Genomic DNA, 20,419 nt, shown 5'->3' on the forward strand with positions numbered 1-20,419 from the left:
AACTGACCAAGAACAGTCGTGTTAAAAAATAAAAATAAATTCAATTGAAGCTTTTTTTTCAAAATACCAAAAAATATTATTTAAACAGCCAATTGTACCTGAACCTACCCCGGCCCGGCTGAAGGATCCCCCAGGCACTTGCACTCTGCACTGGCACAGAGGCAACCTTGCTAATCTGGATGCCCAAACAAGGGTCCGGTGCAGGCAGGGGGAGAGCAGCGCCGGGCAAAACCGAATGAGGCAGCCTCCCCTCCCCCAAGGCATACGTTCAAGGCTGGGGAGTGTGGGAGTTAGAGTCCCTGAAAGGGACTTTGAACACACACAGTCTGGGCACTCACCTTCCCATCGATGCGCTCGGGCGCTGCTTGCTTCTGCCTGGCTTGGCAGGCGGCACTCTGCTCGCGCTGCCTTTCTGGGCTCCACGTGGGCTGGGTGGGCATGGCAGATCGCCGAGAAGCTGCCGTGGGAGGGGGCGAGGGCCACGCTCTAGCGCTGGTGGCAGGCAACGGGGGGCAGGGAAAGACAGGGGGAGGGGGTCCTTCCACCTCTCCCCCTCACATCCAAAATTATAACATAAAATATACAAAAGCCTAACATTTTAAAGCTTTCATCTTTGCCTGACAGATGGAGGACATTAGGCTAAAAAGGAAGACATTCCTCCTTTTACCTGACGTCTGGCAACCCTATCCTTGCCTCTGGAACAACTCACCTGTAGAGATCTACCTGTCTCCCTCACTGAGGGCCTTCAAGACTAGCTTGAAAACATGGCTAGACAGGCAGGCCTTCCCTACAGCCATTACCTAGTCTATCTTCCTTTTCCTTTTTTCTCTCTTTCTTCTTTTTCTTCTTTTTCCTTTTCCCATGTTGGACTTTGTGATTAATTTGGATTTTATCTCAGTTTATTTTTATGTTATATGTAAACCGCCCAGAGTAGGCACGTTCTAGATGGGTGGTATATAAATCTTATAAATAAAATAAAATAAGTATTGATCTGCCCTTTCAAATCTCATCTGTCTTGTAAAGAAGAGTACTAAACTGAAATTGCGAATGTGTTGTTTTAATCTTTTTGGGGACAGATTGGTGCCTTCTAGCAATCAGATTGCCTGATCTCCAGAAAAAAAGAATGAACCAACCCAACCCTACACCTCAAAAAAACCACAACAACAATAGTGGGACAAATGCACATCTGATTGAGCCCAAAGTCTCTTTGTGGTCAGTTCCAACCACCAGCAGAGGCAGGGTGGCCATAGGTCTCTTTTATAGTGCGCCAAGAATGAACGTTGATGGACTTTTGCTGCTGATGAAATAATGACATTCTGAAAGACTGTTCAAGTCTATTTCCCAAGACAGCCAAACAGAATCTTTGTCTCTGGAGGCAAAGCCTCTGGCTACAAGAAAGAAATCTACTACTATCTCTGGGCATACAGGGAAGCAGTACACTCATATTTCCTCTCTGCAAGATTGCCTCCATATTCAGAGACCGTCTACTTCTGAGTGCAAGAGAAAAAAGAGAAGCCCCCCCCCCCCCCCATTTCTTATATCCAGCACAGGATGAGTTGATATTTCAGAAGGAACTATTAACCCTTGAGGATAAAATGAACATCACTCTGGTAACTGATGTTAATCTACTTCATTATGTGTCATCTTTCCTAGTCAAGAAATTCCTGCAGAAATGATAAGTGGGGCTAGATTGTTTAAAGATGAATAAGGTGAAAGATGGGAAGAACAAGAAATGTCAGTGAGCAGACTTTTATCATGAAGAAAGATGGAATAAAAAACTGTTACATTGGTTCAGATGAAAGAAAGTGGCTTCCCATATTTAAAGCAAGGGGGAACAACATGTAGCCTCCGGACTGTCTTCCTGCTCCCCTCAGCCTCCCAAGTTCAGGGGACATGGGTTCAAATTCCTACTTAGCTATGAAGCTAGCTGTGATGTTGGTGTTTTGGGCCATTCCCAGTCTTTCAACCTACCTCACCAGGCCATTGTGACAATTGAGCAGGGTGAGGAACCCCAAATATGGTGTCTTGACTTCACTAGAGGAAAAGTGGGATATTAATGTAACAAACAAACAAAACAGCTCTCCCAAACCTGAACTGCTATAATTGGTTAGCAAACCAGGTTGCTGAATTGGGCAGCATCCTGAGAAAAATCACATTTATTTTGCTTGCAGTTGTTTGCTAATTACGGTGTCAAAATGCTTGTTTTAAATAGCTTGCCACTGAATTTCAAAGGGAAAGAGGGAAAATAATGTTTGCTTTAAATCAGTTTTAGTGGTTTGGTGCTGAATTTCAGGGGCAAACCAGGAAAACTGAATATGTTTTCTGCAGCACTAATTCCTGCCGCATTTTGGGTGGCCCACAGTGGGTTTCAGAAGGTCACATCTGGTGTTTGGACCATCCGGGTTTAACGTGTCCCCCTGCAGTAACAGGCAACAAAGACTATGCAACTGGGTAATTGGTGAGAGTACATATAGAGTTGTTCAGTAGCACTTGAATGTGAGACATTTGTAGGGGACCATACTGACCATCTTTATTTTTGTTTTCATTAAAAACTGTCTTGGTCATAAGAAAAATTACAAAATCCATCACTGAGTAATTCCTTTAGTAGGCAACTAATAAAGGGATTGCTCTGCTATGGATTTTGGCTCTTTAAAAATTAAAAGCAATAGATGTCAATACAACATTCAGTGGCAAAGATGTGCAATAGTAACCTTACCTGCTTAGAAATAAATCTCATTGAGTTTCCTCAGGAAAAAAAATGTGGTGGTTCTGATTCTGAATCTCATTCTTTAGTATGAAAAATGACTTCTCTCTTTTTCTGTTATGCAGAGACAGTGATGGCAGTGAATGGGAAAGAAGGAAGTGTGGAAGATTTATTTGCAGCCTCCTTGCTGTCTGTAGTTTGTTTTATTGAGAGGGACTTTTCTAAGCTCAGGTGATTATATATCTATCCAGAACTAATCAGTCTTTCTCTCCAGCCTTTGAATTCAAGAATAGCCTCACTTCTCTGCTGAGTTTTATTTCCCCCTCTTTCTTCAGTCAGTGACAGTTGTTTCCTGTTGCTCTATTCATTTGGTTTCTAAGTACTGTATGTGTACAGAAAGAAAGCAGCATACACAAGTCTGTAATTTCAAGCAATTGTAAGTAAAGAAATGTTTTTAAACTTCTTTCTCTTACAAATGTCTCAGAGTATTCAGACTTTAAGTGCCAGTTAAGGGGAAAGGGGTGGACTCTGGGGAATTTGTAGCAATTCTACTCTATGGCTTTCGCTACTTCTACTGAATAGCAAAAGGAATTTTACCAGAAACACAAAACTCTGCAACAGGAAGGAAAGGAAAGGAAAGGAAAGGAAGGAAAGGAGGGAGAGAACAGAGAAAGCTGCATTATAATCTCCATATTAGTTATGCACACCCTCAGGCCAGGTGCAGCCTGGGAGAAAGGGAGACATTTCACCTGAAAAATGCAATGTAATGCTCCTATCCTGCTTTGGCCATCTAAGGCACTATCTTTAATTGATGGTCTTTTAAAAAATAAATACTGCCAAGAATCCAGTCACTGAAACAAAGATAAATCTGATGTATTTTCCAAAGCTTTTCTAGATCAATTACTTGCCTCTGTTTAATTTTTTATAGACACTTTGATAGAATTGGTGATTTTAGAAAGCCCTAGATAAACTACATTCCAGGTATCTCCTCTGCCATAACTCCTTAAATTTGGAAACTTCATGGTACACACAGAGATTACATACCCAGAACTTCTACAAAGTCTGGGCTTACCCAAACCCTTTAACATCAGGAAATGTTCTATTCATGGCACTGTGTGGATTGCTCCTGCACAGCTTTCCTGGGGTAAATCAAGAATGTGAATATTCTTGTATGCCAATATTTTCAGATTTAACATAAATATGGTTAGAATACAGGGCAGAATTTAACATAGGAGATTACAATGGACAGTTGAAATGCTGAGGACATTGACCCCTCTAAATAAGCAAACCTGAGGAAAGATGTATCAAGGGCTTAATCTTGAGGGATTCATCTCAAACACCTTGAATCCAGCCACAGTCTGCAGGGCACTGGTACAGTGGGGTCTTGACTTGAGAACTTAATCCGTATTGGAAGGCGGTTCTCAAGTCAAAAAGTTCTCAGGTCAAATCTGCATTTCCCATAGGAATGCACTGAAAACCATTTGATCTGTATCTGCTCTTTTCCGTCCATGGAAACTAATGGGAAGCTGCTATTCAACCTTCAACCACTGGAGGGGGATATTTTGTTTCTTTTTTTCTTAGGTCAAGAAAGGTTCAGGGAAGGCAGGGAAAAGACAGTCCAGGCAGTACAGTACCAGGCAGTCCGAAGACTGTCTCCCAATCCACTCTCTAAACACTGGGAGGAGTGAAGAAGCAGACAGGCACCCTTTTCACTGGCCAACAGTTAACTGGAAGTTCAAATTTTGCACTTTCCTTGCCTCCCACGTGTTTTTTTTTCAGTTCTTAACTCAAATCTAAGTATGTAAGTCAAGTCAATATTTTCCTATGAGAGTGGTTCTTAAGTCAAAATGTTCTTAACTCGAGCCGTTCTTAAGTCAAGACCCCACTGTACATACAAACATCTGTGCTGGGGATTTTCTAATTCATCTCAGAGTTCAGAAGAGGTTTACCAGCATTATTAGCATAGACTAGAGCTACAACTTGGGTACGTCAAGTGGGGCTTTGACCCATGGCACCTACATTCAGAGGATGCCAGATTTAGAAGTGCATTGACTGAAGAATGAACGGCAAACCTTGCCAGCACTATCCACTTTCAGTGAAGTTACCTGCTGCTTGAAGCAGGAAGCTGACACCCCTCCGGCATTGTCCCAACATGGTATCCCCCCACACATTCCAAAGGAAGAAACAGTTGATGCTTTCAAAGAAAGAGAAAAGGATATAATGAGAAAAGGATATAATGGTGCCATGCCCACGTCATTGCCTGCCCTGCCCAGACAATGAGAGGACTTCCACAGCTGTGGTGTGCAGAACCTGCATCCCATCCTGTTCCCAAGAAGGAGGAGAAGATTGTAGCTGCAGCAGCAGCATGCTGCAGGAAAGAACAAGAGGATCCTAAAAGCAGGAAGGGTAGGAAGTGCTTGTCCCAGATGCCAATCTTGCTCATAAGTCTCTGATTCAGCAACTCACAAACATATTCTAGACCTATGCAGGACTTAAATGATACACTCTGGCCCAGTGGCTGTTGGTTGGAAAGTTTTCCCATGTCTGTTCACAGTGATGAGAGAGAGAAAAAGCTAGAATTGCAGGCAAGAACATCTCTTCACCATCTCTCTTATTTATTTATTTTATTTATTTATTTTATTTATATCCCGCCTATCTAGTCGATAGACCACTCTAGGCGGCTTACAACATGGGATACCACAATAAAAACAACAGAATTACATAAAAGAAAACTTTCAACAATTGGGTTAAAACATTAGGAAAGAAAAGAGAAGGGGATCAGGAATTAACTAGGAGGGAAGGCCTGCCGAAACATCAATGTTTTTAATTGCTTTTTGAAAATACCGAGCGAGGGGGCCACGCGAATATCAGGGGAAAGGTTGTTCCAGAGGCGAGGAGCCACCGCCGAGAAGGCCCGATTTCTTGTCTTTTCCTTCCGGGCCTCCCTCGGCGTTAGGCTCCTCAGCCTCACCTCCTGGCTCGCGCGAGTGACACGGGTAGATCTTGGTGGTAGAAGGCGTTCTCTTCTGTGCACAGCACTGTTTTGTGTTTGCGGGGTTGCCCATTCAGCAGCATCCGGTTCTCTGAAGTTTCAAGGCCAAAGTCTGCAGCCCAGGAGCAGGCCACAGAAGTGGAACCTTCTGATGTTCATGGTGGGAACCTTACACAACTATTGTAAAAAGCTGTGTGCTTGACAGAAAGAGAGAGAGAGAGAGAGAGAGAGAGAAGCAGGCAGAAAATATGTTCTATTGTGATTTATAGGCTTATGTGAATTCCGGTAGTGACTAAGATAATGAAAACGACAAAGGTGCACCTGAGCATGTCTAAATGACATGTCTTTAATCCTGAAGGTTGCCAGATTGGCAGCATCCCATTCTCTTCGGCTCAAGGTCAAACCTACGCCATAGCATGTATGTTGCTCTATTGCTCAAAGGGGTCTAACTGGTCGAGTGCTGGCATAGCTGTACATGAATCTTTAGATTTTTGCTGATAGGCATTGCAGTAGCAAATCTCATCTCACTCTCCCTGAAATTAACATCAGAAAAGCCTGTGCAAAATGTCCAGCCCATCACTCATCTCTAATCAAGTGTGTTGTTTTGCTAATGTGGTTAAATCTGAATACATTTATATCATTCTGAATATAGTTTTCACATGTCAGCAGACCTGGAAGTAATGCAGTGCTATCTCCCTCCCTGTTCCCAATGTTTATGTTCTTGTATTTTCACCTTATAAATATTAATAACGAGAGTTCTGAGCCGACACTAGTGAGTCGAGGAGCTGTAATTGTTTCCCATCACAGAGAAGTAATCAGCTTTGGAGTTAGTTGAGTCTTGATACACTGGTTGTTCTGAAGTGATGTGTTCCAGGTGAAACGGAGAAAGATTTTGCTGACATCAGTGGCACCATAACTCTCAGCATCCATGGTTTGAATAAAAACATTAGTCCCAACTAAGATTAGGGTTGTCATTTTCCAATTCTACAAATCTAAGTAGCCTGATCTGCATATTAGACAAATTATTATTGAGCAGCCTCATGTTTATTATGGAAGTTGAGCACTTTAATGTTTGCATTGCTTTTCTACCAACACATTTCAACCTTGACACATTCTATAAAGTAACCACTGATGTTAGGGAACCAATAGAGTATAGTGATTAGTGTTTATGCTGGAAGCGGAAGAGAAAGATCAAAGTGTGAATGTTGGCTTCATTAAAAGCTTTCTTTCTTTCTTTTTTTAGAGGTTTTCTTATTTTATTTTATTTTATAGGTTAGGTGTAGGGATAGGGGACATGGGATTGAGCACGGGTTGTAAATCAACATGAACATTTTACAGTTTTCTTATCTACAACATTTCAAAGATACAAAAGTTTCTGGTGTAACTAATTTATAATACATATTCTATTTCTAAATTATTCTTAGGCTTTCAAATATAATATAAAACATTAATTTGCCTTCTGTTTCTCAGCCAATCATAGAATTTATGGCAACAATCTTCATACTTTATCTTTCTTGTTGAGTCTAGCCATTCTAATAGTTTATCTATGTCCGCCGTATCCAGGATATTTGATATTAGCTCCTCTTGAGATGGATTCTCTGAATCTTCCCAATGTTTCACAAAAAGAATTGATCCACTGTCATAGTAATGAAGTAGGTAATGAAATGTCTCTGAGACTGATATACAAATGAAAGTCCCTTTTGATATACATTTGAATATCAAAAGCTTTCTTGGGGTTCTTGGGCCACCCTCTCAACCAAACCTACTGTACAGTAGGTAAAGTATTATTAAAGTATTCATGTTAGCCATAAGTTTCTCCCCAACAACGAGCAGAAGCCTCTAATGCTTTGTGGTCGCTCCAAATCCTATTGTTTTCACCTGCTTTCCTTTCCTCGAAGCAGCTCCTAACCAGACTCCCAGCTAACCTTGTACAAGCCTGTAAGATAAAATGGAATCAATTTTCTGGAAGGCCATACAACCAGAAACTCATAAAATCGTCAAACTGTAGAGCCCCAAGAGTCATTGAGCCCAGCCCTGCCAAAACAGGAGATGCACACATGATATCAGAACTCGGAAATTTCTCTTTTTGTGATTACAGATTCCATAATCCCCACGTTCGTAGTCATTGCTGTATTTTAAATGTTTTGTTTGCAGGCAGCTGTGCAAGGATTAAACATGTCCAAAAATGAAACATTTAACTGGCACCTTTGGTTGCCATACCCATGAGCTACTGTTAAACTGTTGGTGGTTTTGCTCATTGGCTGATTATATGGAAAGCCTTCTCGCAAAACAATTGTGAGAATGTGACTATCACACCCCACTTATCATCTCTTAAACACGATTCTAAAATATTGGCTGGAATCCTGTTTGTAACAGAAAATTATGCAGGTGTACGTTTGCTGGGCATTATGTCTAGGCAACAAAGATTGTCCAAATGAATTATGCAATCAGTTGAATTGTTTCCATCATGACCAATTACACAATGTTCCTGCAGAAGTACTTCTTAAATATCACTCCCTCCTTGTTGTTCTTACAGCTAACATTGAGTTATGCAAGAGTAGCTACTCAACAAGATTCTAGCCATTGCTTATTCCCATTCTGTCCCAAGGGCTCAGGTAAACATAAATCTACATGCTAAATTGTGCCAAGTTAAAGGAGCACAAAAGCATACTTTTAGTTAAAGTTAGGCACAGATACTCACACACTCAGATAAAGGTCGGCCATTTTAACCCCCAACAAAAGGACAGCAGTCGAACTAAGAACTGGAAACTTGTCATCACTGATTGTTTTTCAAACATATATCAAGAAGAACAGGCCAAGGAAAAAGAAGGATTTCAATGGGAAACAAAATTACTCAAAATTACTCTAATCTTAGAGCTTGGTTGGGGTGTGTTATTCTTTGGGACCACAGCTGTCAAAAATCATCCAATGGCCATACGTACTGACTAGGGAAGTATGGAAACCATAGTAAAAAAAAAAACTTTACTTTCCCACGATCTGCCAATTATTTTATTTAATCTGACAAGAATTACGGAAAGTAATAAAATTACCTATGTCAGATACCTCCACACAAAGTTCATCTTTGAACAATCTTGGTTATACAAGCAGGAATGCCATTGTGTGGGTTTGCTGCATACACTTTATACTGAGTCACAAAGGCTGGAAAAATCAGAAGGCAATCCAGCTCCTCTCTGAGCACTCCCTGGTGCACTGTGTTCTTTTGCATTGTCTAGCTTGTTTTGTATGTGCTGCTTACCGATTGTTTTAACTTTTCACTTGTACAACACCATGGAGGCATTTTAAGGTCATCAAAGATAGGCTGATCCTCCTGGCTGCAAGATTTCATTGTTAGAATATATAATTAGAATGAATGAGATGTATTTGCATAAGATAATATGTTTAACTAATCAGATTTTGTCTAGCTTCAGCCAACAGGATCTTAGAGGGTTAACTGTCAGGTATAAGAGGGAGTGGCAGTTAGGATGAAGCTTGTCTGTTGGTCTGATAACTTGTCTGTTAATAGTTCTGTTGATATGTAGGTATTCAGATTAGAGCTATTTGCTGGTAGTATATCTGTTATGAAACTGTTATAAGAAGTCTGTCAAGCACTAAGCATATCTCTACCAAGTCAAATGTTCAAGTTCAATTCATTTATTCTTCAACATGTTTTGCAGTATATGTTCTCAACATTTATTATGACTATATGATTATTCTTTCAACTGCTGGTACACACCTAAATGTGTTTTAGCGCTGGGCATGAACTGCAATTTGGCAATTCGACCCAGTTTGGTGTGGTGGCCACACAGGTGTTCTATAGGTGCCACACACTCCCCCTCTCCTGCCTCCTCTGCTCACTCACAGCTTCCCTTCCTTGCCTCCTCAGCATGATTGCCCTCTCACTTATCACACCATGCACCTCTCTTCTGCTCTCCTCCCTTGGCTGCCCATTCAAAGGCAGGGCTGTGGGCTTCCCTGTCCCACCTCCTCATCTGAGGGAGTAGCCATTGGAGGACACACAGGAGAGAAGTGTGTGCTACAATTAATGAGTGGCAGGGTTTAGGCAAATCTTTACATCCAAGTTGCAAGTCTGAGTCCTAGTTTTTGGTACGAAGTCCTAATTCCCAAGCCCAAAGTCCAAGTCCCTATTAAAAACAATCTCCCCCCCCAAAGAAAGGGAGGGCTGGGTGGGTTCGGAGTCACAAATTGAGTCCGAGTCATTGGGGGGGGGAGCCCAAGTTGAGTCACTGGTGCAATTTAGGTCCTACTTGACAGCAAATCCTGTGACCTGAGTCTGCATCCCTGGTGAGTGGGCAGTTGCACTGAGGAGGGAGGGAAGGAAGTGCATTTCGTCTGGGGAATGGACAAGTGTGCAGAGGAGGTGGGAAAGGGGAGTGTGCAGCACCTGCAGAACTCCTGCGTGGGCACCACGCTAAACTGGGCTGAACCGCCATACAGTGATTCATGGCCATCTCAAATGTGCAAATATCAAGCGAGAATACCATTCAAGATCTGTGTGGTTTTTTATTGATCCACTGTGTGGAAACTCTCAAAAATTTCAACATCCTTGATCTGTAGTCCCCCAAAAATGACTTTCTCAATTTCTGATCAGAGTCTATGACAAAGGAAGTGTGTATTAAGAACTTCACAAAGCACATGTATTAGAATGTTCTTGGGCCAGTGTGGAATTGATACAGAAACATGGAATCCCTTAATAAATGAAAGCAATATAATTGCCATCAGCATGTGACCATGCTTTAATTATACCTTTGAGGTGCATGACAAGTAAGATCACTTGGCTGACCAGATTCAGCCTATGCACTTATATGTAACTTCAATGTTAGAGCATCTTGAAGTTGTTTCAAGCAAGGCTTGGAAATAACTAATTACTAATAACAAGTTAAAATAATAATTGTGTGCCATCAAGTCTGTGTTACTGTCAGCCTTTTCAGGGTTTGCCAGGTTGAGACTAGAATCATATTCTGAGATTGGCAAAATGAGTACCCAGCTTGCTGGGGGTGGGGCAATGTGTAGCCTGCGTAATTAAACTGTAAACTGTCCAGAGAGTGCTTTAGGTACTTTGGGATGGTATCATAAAATCATAGAAAAGTGAAGTTGGAAGGGGCCTACAAGGCCTTCAAGTCCAACCCCTTGCTAAATGCAGGAATACAATCAAAGCATACAGTGGTACCTAGCTTAACGGCGATAATCCGATAAATCGCCGTTAAGCAAAAACATCGTAAAGCGAAAATAAAAAGTCCATCGAAACGCATTGAAAACCTTTCAATGCGTTCCAATGGGCTTAAAACTCACCGTCCAGCGAAGATCCTCCATATGGTGGCCATTTTCACTGCCTGTATAGTGAGGAATCCGTCCCTAAACAGCGGGGAGCCATTTTATTTACCCGGTGGCCATTTTGAAACTGCCGATAAGCTGTTGAAAAATCATCGTTTTGCGAAGAATCAGTTCCCGAAGCAGGGAACCGATCAGCGCAAAGCGAAATTCCCCTATTTAGACCATCGTTTTGCGATCGCAAAAAGATCATTGGAAAGCGGATTCGTCGTAATGCAGGGCAATCATAAAGTGAGGCACCACTGTATCTGCCAGGTGATGATCCAAGTTTTTCTTGAATGCCTCCAGTGTTGAAGCACTCACCAATTCCCGAGGTAACTGGTTCCACTGTCTTACTGCTCTAACAGGAAGTTTTTCCTGATATTCAACCAAAATCTGGCTTCCTTTAACTTGAGCCCATTGTTGTGTGTCCTGCCCAGACTATCCAGAGGTGGTTCACCATTCCCTTCTTCTGGGGGGGCTTCCTGGGACTGTACAGTTTGCCAAAGGCACACAGGCTGGCTCTGCTCACAGGAGGCACAGTGGGGAATCAAATTCCCAGCCTCTGGCTCTGCAGCCAGATTCCTAACTGATTGAGCTATCTAGCGAGCTAATAACAAGTTAATGGTCATTAAGTCTGCTTTTCTAGTTTTCATTTTCATTCTTTTCCCCCCACTTTCCTTTTTTTCCTGCCTGGGTTCTTTTTAAGGAGAAAGGCAGGATAAAATATTTAAAATTAAATAAATAAATAAATTCCTCGCTGTCTAATTTTCGGATCCTTACATAGTAATCAGGCATATAATAGTAGGGATGATCTTGGCATATGTTTCCCATTATATGTCTTTACATTTGATGGTCTTTTCTAAAACCTTCATTATTAATAATTATTTATTAATTATCATCATCATCATCATGATATGCCACATTTCTCCCAACAAGGGACCCAAAGCAGCTCACAACGTTAAAGTTCACACAATTTAAAATATTGCCACTATAATGACTTTGGGAGTTTGAAATTGTAACTACAACTAATTGCTTTTACAAAATAACTGATGTTATCCAATACTCGTTTGTTGTAATAAAGCTGTATTCAAAAGAGTCTTTAGATGGCAAGTGGGCAGCAGAGGGGTAGTGAAAGCTACAACATGCAATCCCAAATCTAGCAGGTGCAAAATAGGGAAGTTTATAGGAACATATTTTATTTTAGTTAGTCACTGATTTCTCTTACTGGAAATACCCATTCACTTGATGTCTCCTTCTGACTCGACAAAGTGGCGGCAGAAGGATCTGTGCAATGCAAAGCAATCAGGATGCTTCTTTTTGACATCTGTTTCAAAATATTTGACAGATGCTGCAACTGATGTAGAGAAATATGGCTGCGGGCTGCAAAATGTTACATGTTCCATTTGTCGAGGCATAACACATCTCGATGGGGAAGTGTGACAAAGCAAGGAGCTGGTAGTGATTGTCTAAATCAGAATAACATATGTAAGTATGCCACAGACAATCTAAACAAACCAGAGAGCTTGGTAGCTTGTTATTTGTAGTGTTATTAGGACATATTCTGCTGCCAAAGAAAGAGTAATGCTGAATTCCTTTTATTTGTTTGTTTTGATTTTAGAGTGTCTGATGAATAGATTTACGTACAGTATATGTAATGGGGCCATTTATAGGAAGCACGTAACTCCCTGCTAGGGAGCGCGAAGCCTGAGGCAGCAGCGAAAGGGTGAGTGGACAATCTGGCCCCCAAAGGGGTGGACCCTTGTTATCTCCACCTGTGGTTATCTCAATCTCTAGTCATTACCTATAAAGCCCTATATGTCTTGGGTCCAGGCTACCTGAAGAACTGTATGAGCCTTCTTAGCACCTAATATCATCTCAGTGCCATTGCCAGCAGTTGATAAGAACACGAGAAAGGGTCTTCTCTGTGGTTGCTCCCAGCTTATGGATTGCTCTTCCCCTGGAAGTTGACATCCTGCCTTTTATCCTTCTGGCAACAGCTGAAGACCTACCTTTTCAGGCAGGGTTTTAACAATCATAACTGAGTTCCTGAATGCTATTTCTTAGTTAAAATAGTTTTTAACATTTTACATGTTTTTAATCATTCAGTGTTTTTTTAAATCAGTCATATAATTGAATTGTTTTTAATGTATAACTTCCTGTGTTTTTAATTCTATTTTTTTATATTGCGAGCCGCCTTGAGTCTCCTTATGAGGAGAAAGGCAGCCAGCAAACAAACAAGCAAACAAGAGTGGTCTTAATAGACTAGATAGGCAGGAAATAAATAAATAAATAAATAAATAAATAAATAAATAAATAAATAAATAAATAAATAAATAAATAAATAAATAAATAAGCAAACAAAACCTTCATCCCAAAAGGCTTTGCTAAACACCATGTTCAGTTCAACCTATTTGCTAATTAGTAACTCAACTTACTTCTGTTAATCTCACTGATTTTGTGGGGCTACTCCAACTGGAATTATCAAATGGTTTCAGGTCCTTGTGATATCTGCCTATCCATCAATGACTTATCCCACTGGGGGACATAGAAGGAACCTCTCCAAAGAGTAGAAAAGCATTGTGAGCACACTTGAGTGTCCCATGGGCAATGGCGTGCAGCCAGCAAATCCTTCCAGAAGTATTGCACTGGAACAGCACCAAACCCACCCACTTCATGGATGCTGACCCCCTGGACTGCAGCTCAAGTTAAGGAAAAGTTTCTGCACACATCTGAAACTCTGACTGCTTCTGGTCAAAAATAATCTGATTGTCTTGACATGTTAATTGATTTTTTATTCTGCCTATATTTCATGTTTGTCCATGATTTTGGATTGTGCAACACTTGGATACAAATAAAGAAAGAATGATCTATCAAGCTGGCATTTTCCATCTGAGGACCAAATTTAATTGTAGACCACAATAGCTTAAAACATCCTGCCAAATGTTCTCTTCCAGTTTTTTACTGTCTGCCCTGATGAAGAGTTTGAGAGAGCTCAAAAGCTTGCGTGCTCTTGTGGAATGACATTTAATCTTAGTAAAAGTATTCCCTGCCTCTGTATTTCAGAGTTCGTATAATTAGCTTGTGCAGCTTATACAGTATATTTGCATCCAACATGGCTCAGCTTCAGCATTGTACTGTTTAAACCAATGGTTCTTAAACTTGGGTCCCCAGATGTTTTTGGACTGCAACTTCCAGAAATCCTGGCCAGCACAGCAAGTGGTGAAGGCTTCTGGGAGTTGTAGTCCAAGAACATCTGGCGATCCCAGTTTGAGAAGCACTGGCTCGTACAGTGCTGAAGTACTGTTTTAAACACAGCACATCATGCCTGATTTGATAAACAAGAACACATCAAGAGAAAGGAAAGACCCACAGGTGAAAGCCTGCTTAAGCAAGAAAGTCAGTTTCCAAATAAATGCCACTCTGAATGCAACTAATTTTGCTTGTTGGCAAGAGGGCAATAGAGATAGAGTTAGCTTGGCCCACCTTGGCAGAGAGATCCAGAATACTGTTATTAAATTGACTTTCAGCGGCATTTGATATTTTATTAATAGTTCTATTTTTGAACCTGATTTTTATTTTCTTTAGTATTTCAGGATCGTGTTTGAAACAGGTGAAAAGAGGTGAAAGGATTCAAGAAAGAGCAAAAGAAAAAGTGAAATGCAGCTGGTCCTGTAGTCTCACGCTGTGGAACTTGTAAAACAGGGATGCACAAAGTGCATCCCTTCAAATTCTTCTGGACTACCAGCATTCTTCATTAGTGACGATGCTGGCTAGAGTCTAGAGCAGCCCTTGTCAACAGGGACCAAACGCCCCCCCTGGGGGGGGGGGCTCTGTCACATTTGAAGGGGACCACAGACTGAAAAATATGAGAAGTTTCTGAAAGATATCATGTTTGTGTTGACCACCTCTGTTTTAAAGGAACAGGCATGATCGCCAGGTTCATAGATGGACCCCCTCGTCCTGTCTGGAGTCTGGAGATCTCATTTAGAAACACAGGAAGCTCTGCCTCTTCAGAAGCTGAGGGCCACTCCATACAATCCTCTTAAGTATTTTATCTGGCCTTACACTGTCATGGATTTTTGGAGAGTTGCCACTGAGCAGTAGAGTATGGTTGGGTGCTCTTCACATGTTGTACCCTTACGTTGCCTGATTATTTTGACACATTCGCCAGTTGCATCAATTCTCTCTATATTAGGATTGTGCATAGAAGTTTCCTTTATTTTGGGATTCCGTATGTGCTTGTTACTGAACACCTGATTTGTTTTACATCGTGCTAATTTATGCTGTACTAATTGAAAGATGGCGTTTTGTTTTTTTAAAAAACAGTTGTTTTGTGAAGGCATTGATATTCTCCCTAAAATGTTTCCTGTCCTGCCTCTCACGAATGGATGCTGTTTTATAAACAATTATAAAATTGTTGCTCTCAGTGATAGGAAGTGTTGACGTTTCCATCCATTCTCTGCATCTGCAACTTCTTTTCATGAAATGACCCAGATGCTGCATCATTCTGGGGCACTGTGCAAAAATAAAATGGCTGGTGATAGTGGTAGCTTCTTGCCCCTACCCCACCAGCAAGAATACCCCAGAATAAAACAGCATTCTGGGAAAAATAAATTGTATCTTCCAAGACAGCTTCTGCTTCTTCAACTTTCTAATAACAGAAAGTGGGGCAAAAGACAGATCCTGCTTCCCCCACAGATGGAATAGATGGGCATGAACGAGACTCCCATTCCTCTTCCTTCTCATTTGTTCATCTCTTTATTTGTGTTTAGACAATTGAACTAAGTGGTCTCCATTCAATTGCATTTTTGATCCATCGCAAAAATAAAGATGTGCCCTTATTGGAATAATGGAGAAATCAGTGTACCTGGAGCATGCAGGATGCCCCTGGATTTCTTGACTAATTAGTCTCTTGGCTAATATATGATATGAGGCAAGAACAATAAGAAGAGCCTTGCTGGATCAAACCAAAGAATATCTAGTCTTTGGTTATCTAGTGGTCAACTCATGCACTGGCTAACCACTTACCTCTGAGAAGCCCACAAGCAAGAGGTAAGTATACTGTCATCCTATTCCCCATCATTATATCAGGTGGAATTTGTACAAGAATTCTTCTGCTGCATTTTGTTTCTACTATCCAGAGTCATAGTTGTACCCCATGCATTTGAAAGCTTGTGGAAGAGATCCATTTTCAAGAGGGAGTTGGTGGTACAGAATCTATCCACATATCAATTTGACAAAAGGGGATCCCATTTTCTAATTGCACATTAGAGCTAATGTTCCCTTAATTAAGTCAGCTTCTAGTAAGGAAGTAATTATGGTTTAATGTCACAACCATTATCTACAAGTGTCTTTAATGGCTGAGGCCTGCTAGGTCACTTTGTCTACCCTGGCTTGTGCTCAAGATGTTTTTTGAAAGGCACATTAGAAGACCACTTGATAATACAGAGGTCTCCTATAAAAGACAGAGAAGCAATTTACTTCTGTGTTTTCATCACTCATTGTCTGCCACCTTAGAATTAATGGGTAAAGAGGGAGTGGGATTGTGTTCACTAATGCCAGCCCTGATCTCCATGTGTTTTGCTGAATGTCTATGTAAAGCCTATTCATGAAAACTGGACATGTCCAAAGCTCTTTCTGCATGATTAGGAATGAATGGAAAGGTTATTTCCATATGATTAATAGTAGGTGTGTGAAGATCCATATGATGAGGAGTACATCAACACAGCTTTCTTATTATGTTGTTTAAACATGTACGAAGTTCCCTCCACATGATCAGGAACACACATGTGGCCTCAGCTGAACATGTGGAGTTTGGGCACGGACACAATGAATATGATCCTGCTCTCTCCTTCATATCTACATAGAAAAGGTGGTGGCATTCAGAGATTTCATGAGGAAATTCCTTTAAAAAAAACGATTCTTAATAGGGTGAGATGGGGTGTTTATACCTGTACCAAAGAGGAAAAGGGGAAGTGAAAACAAATCTCACTTGATCTCCAAGTCATTCTTTCCAGTGGTTTTGATCCTATCCCCAGGCAATTTTTACAGCATGCTTGTCTCACAGAGTGGAGAACACCTTTCCTGGTGCATTACCTTATGGGGCATACACCCAGAAGCTATGCCTCCGGGAGCATGTTATATGTGCCTATCCACAGCCATTGCAGTGACATACACCATCGGTATGTCTAATCACACGGCCCGCCCAAATACGCCTTGTTTGCCAGCGGCACAGCTTAATTTTCACAGACTCATTTCTGTTTCAAATGTCACTACTCTTTTCATTCTTAATGCTCAGGTTAACAGAGTGCTGCCAACCTTCCAGTGCAAGCCAGCTTTTTACAGCCTTTAAGGCTTTTATTGTAATTATTTCAAATAAAAGGGTAAGAACAGCTGGCTTGATAGAGAACATTCTTGCCATTTGAGCTCTAGGGAAAGTCACAAAAGTAATGAGCAAGGCAATCAGTATCGTCACACCAACTACTACTGTGAAAAGAATACCTAAGATGGGTTCCCTCCAACATTAATCCTCAAAATGTGTCGAAATATTATGGACTTTAAAACAAAAGGCAAGTTGATTTATTAAGGCAAACACTTTCATAATCTTTCTGCCGTTCCTTTCCTGATTCTCATAGGTAGTGGCCTGACCACAATAAATACAGGCCAACAAATACTTGACTAAAAACACTATGAAGAAGAATGACACCCCCCCCCCTTTATAGAATCTTCCTCCTGTTCTTCCTCTCCTACCAGAGGCTGGATGACATTGTGGGTGTTCCGACTTTGGTCATGCTGTGTCCAAATGCTAGTAGTAGAGAAGTTCCATAACGGAAGGCATCACCCACATTCATGTAACAATGCTCTGTGAGCCCCAAGGTTTCCTTAGTCTATCAAGAGATATAAAGTAAAAACTTAAATTACTTTCTTCTTCTGAGTGCTACTTGGCAAACAGCAAAATCCAGTTTTCCAGATCCTATGCCATTATTACCATTATCGATCTGAAGAGCTGGAAGGGACTCTGTGGATCATCAAGGCACAGTGGAGAACGGAGCTCCCAACCTCTGGCTCCGTAGCCAAATATCTAAACCACTGAGCTATCCACAATTACACAGAATGCATCTTACTTCTCTGCAAGAATGATTCCCTTGAGAAGCAATGCCAACTAATTTTTTCCACTCCTACTTAAAGAAAACAGAATCTTTATAAAATCAGTAACTGTAAAAGCACAGCCCTAGATATGTGGCTCCAAAAGGGCCAGTAAGTGTGGTGTGTATGTATAGTGATTAGACTGTTGGACAAGAGTGCATGAGACGTAGGTTCCAATCTCCATTTGGCCATGAAATTGACTAGGCGACCTTGGGCCAGTCACTCAGCACAATGCATAGATGATCCAGATTCTTGTATTCCTGATCATCATGTACTGTATGGGTGTGAAAGCTGGACACTAAAGAAAGTTGATGGGGAGGGGGGAAGATTTGTTCAAAATGTAGCGCTGGAGGAAAGCTTTGCAGATACCCAGGATTGCCAGAAAGACAAATAAGTGAGTCTTAGAGCAAATCAAGCCTGAACCATCTCCGGAGGCAAAAATGTTAAAAGTGAGGCTGTCCTACTTTAGGCACATCATGAGGATTCTTTGGAAAAGAGAACAATGCTACGAAAGACTGAAGGCAGCAGAAAGAGAGGAAGACCAAATGCAAGATACACTGACTCCTTAAAGGAAATCACAGGGTTGAGTTTGCAAGAGGTGAGGTGGGTTGTTAAGGACCGGACATTTTGGCGATCATTCATTCATAGAATCAGAAGTTATTTGATGGCACATTATAATAACAACAATAACACATAGACAAATTTTATCGTGAAATTCTTTGATATGCTCCAGTAGCCAATGTATGTTCACAATATGATCTCTAGTGCCTCTTGTTTTTCAGAATCCATCTTGAACATCAGGCATTACTCAGGGCAAAGATAACACCAGCAGAAATATACAGGTGTTATCCCCTGGCTGTCAGCATGTCATTGGTCACATGGTTCATTCTGTGTGGTTCACATTACAATTGATTTGGCATTCGCATGGTTCATGCAATTTGCAGTGCACAGTAGATCAAACACTGCAAGTTGTGAGTGTTGCCTGTTGTACCTCTAGAACTGTTTTGTGAATACTGCTTCCAGTTGGGTGTGATATTCTTTACTGCTTGCATTTCTTTGAGCTGCAGAAACAAGAGTTCAGCCACTGTGTACAAATATTGCATTTTTGCTCAAATAAATACCAGTTTGCCACTACTTTGTAATTTTTAAACATAGATGTCACATCTTTTCTCTCTGATATCAATGTCAAAACTCCTTTTGTCTTGTCACTTGGCTGCTGAAGTAATGAGATCTTTAAATCACCATAGGAATAAACCTATTTTCTTTAATAATTTTCACTTGTTTCCTTTCTTCCTCTTTTGCTGCCATCAACACCTAGTTATTCCTGCATGTGTGTGTATATAACCCTTCACTCAGACCTCTATAATACTCTCCACATAGCCAGTCCTCAAGTATTGAACTCAGCACCACTCAGCTGAAATAGAACTAGTAAGGTTTTATTAAAATAACAGTGTTCAAAAATGTTTATTCCTAAGCTTTAAATTCATTCACTGCAATGCTTTATTACCTCTCCACCTCACACTCAATCTCTCTCTCTCAGACTTCTCTCTCTAACCCCAAACTCCAAAACCACACTCTTCTTGATATCTATACACCAAACCCCTCTGTATCCAGGCTCAAGACTCACCTCTCTAACACACACACACCCTCTCCTTATCCAGCTTCTCTCCCAGCCATTCAGAACCATTCTTATTTATATATTTATTTATTTATTGGACTTATATACCGCCCCATAGCGCTACAAGCACTCTTACCCACATTCCATGCTCCTCATTCACCCCCTCCCATTGCATACTTACCGAACCATATCTAAATATGACCTGGCATTAAAAGAGACTTCTAAAAAGCCTGGGTGTAACTGTTAGTCAATGTATTAGTCAGCATTCCATCAGAATGGTTGTGTTTTGCAGGATGATGTGTTTAACCTGGCTGCGAACTTTGGTTTCAGGGTCAAGTGGAAAGTGTGTCCCACTGGTATAGATAGCTGTGTAGTCAACAGGTTAAAAAATAAAAAGTAAACACACTCTAGCAAACAAGGACCCTCTAGCATAAAAGATTTCTCAGGCTTCTTAGGAAAGCTCCTGGTTCAATTCAAAAACAATTTAGCCTATATTGTTCTAGTAGAATACAACAGAAAACAAAACTGGGTTTTGCTTCAAGAGTAAGGCATAATATCTAGGCATACAGTTGTTTGAGATAAAGAGCTGTCATTATATCTTCCTGAAGGACATTCTAAGTCACACCAT

The 20,419-nt window shown here is 40.9% G+C and overlaps 1 long non-coding RNA gene across 1 annotated transcript; it reads left to right on the forward strand.

The window, feature by feature from the left end:
• Window positions 1-214: 214 nt before the first annotated feature.
• On the forward strand, window positions 215-19,845 carry LOC144588418 (uncharacterized). The gene is made up of 3 exons (XR_013543980.1): window positions 215-2,935; window positions 12,646-12,750; window positions 13,523-19,845. It is a non-coding gene; the product is annotated as an uncharacterized LOC144588418 (long non-coding RNA).
• Window positions 19,846-20,419: the final 574 nt, after the last annotated feature.

Source organism: Pogona vitticeps, chromosome 3, assembly GCF_051106095.1.
Source record: "Pogona vitticeps strain Pit_001003342236 chromosome 3, PviZW2.1, whole genome shotgun sequence".
In the NCBI taxonomy this organism is placed as follows: domain Eukaryota; kingdom Metazoa; phylum Chordata; class Lepidosauria; order Squamata; family Agamidae; genus Pogona; species Pogona vitticeps.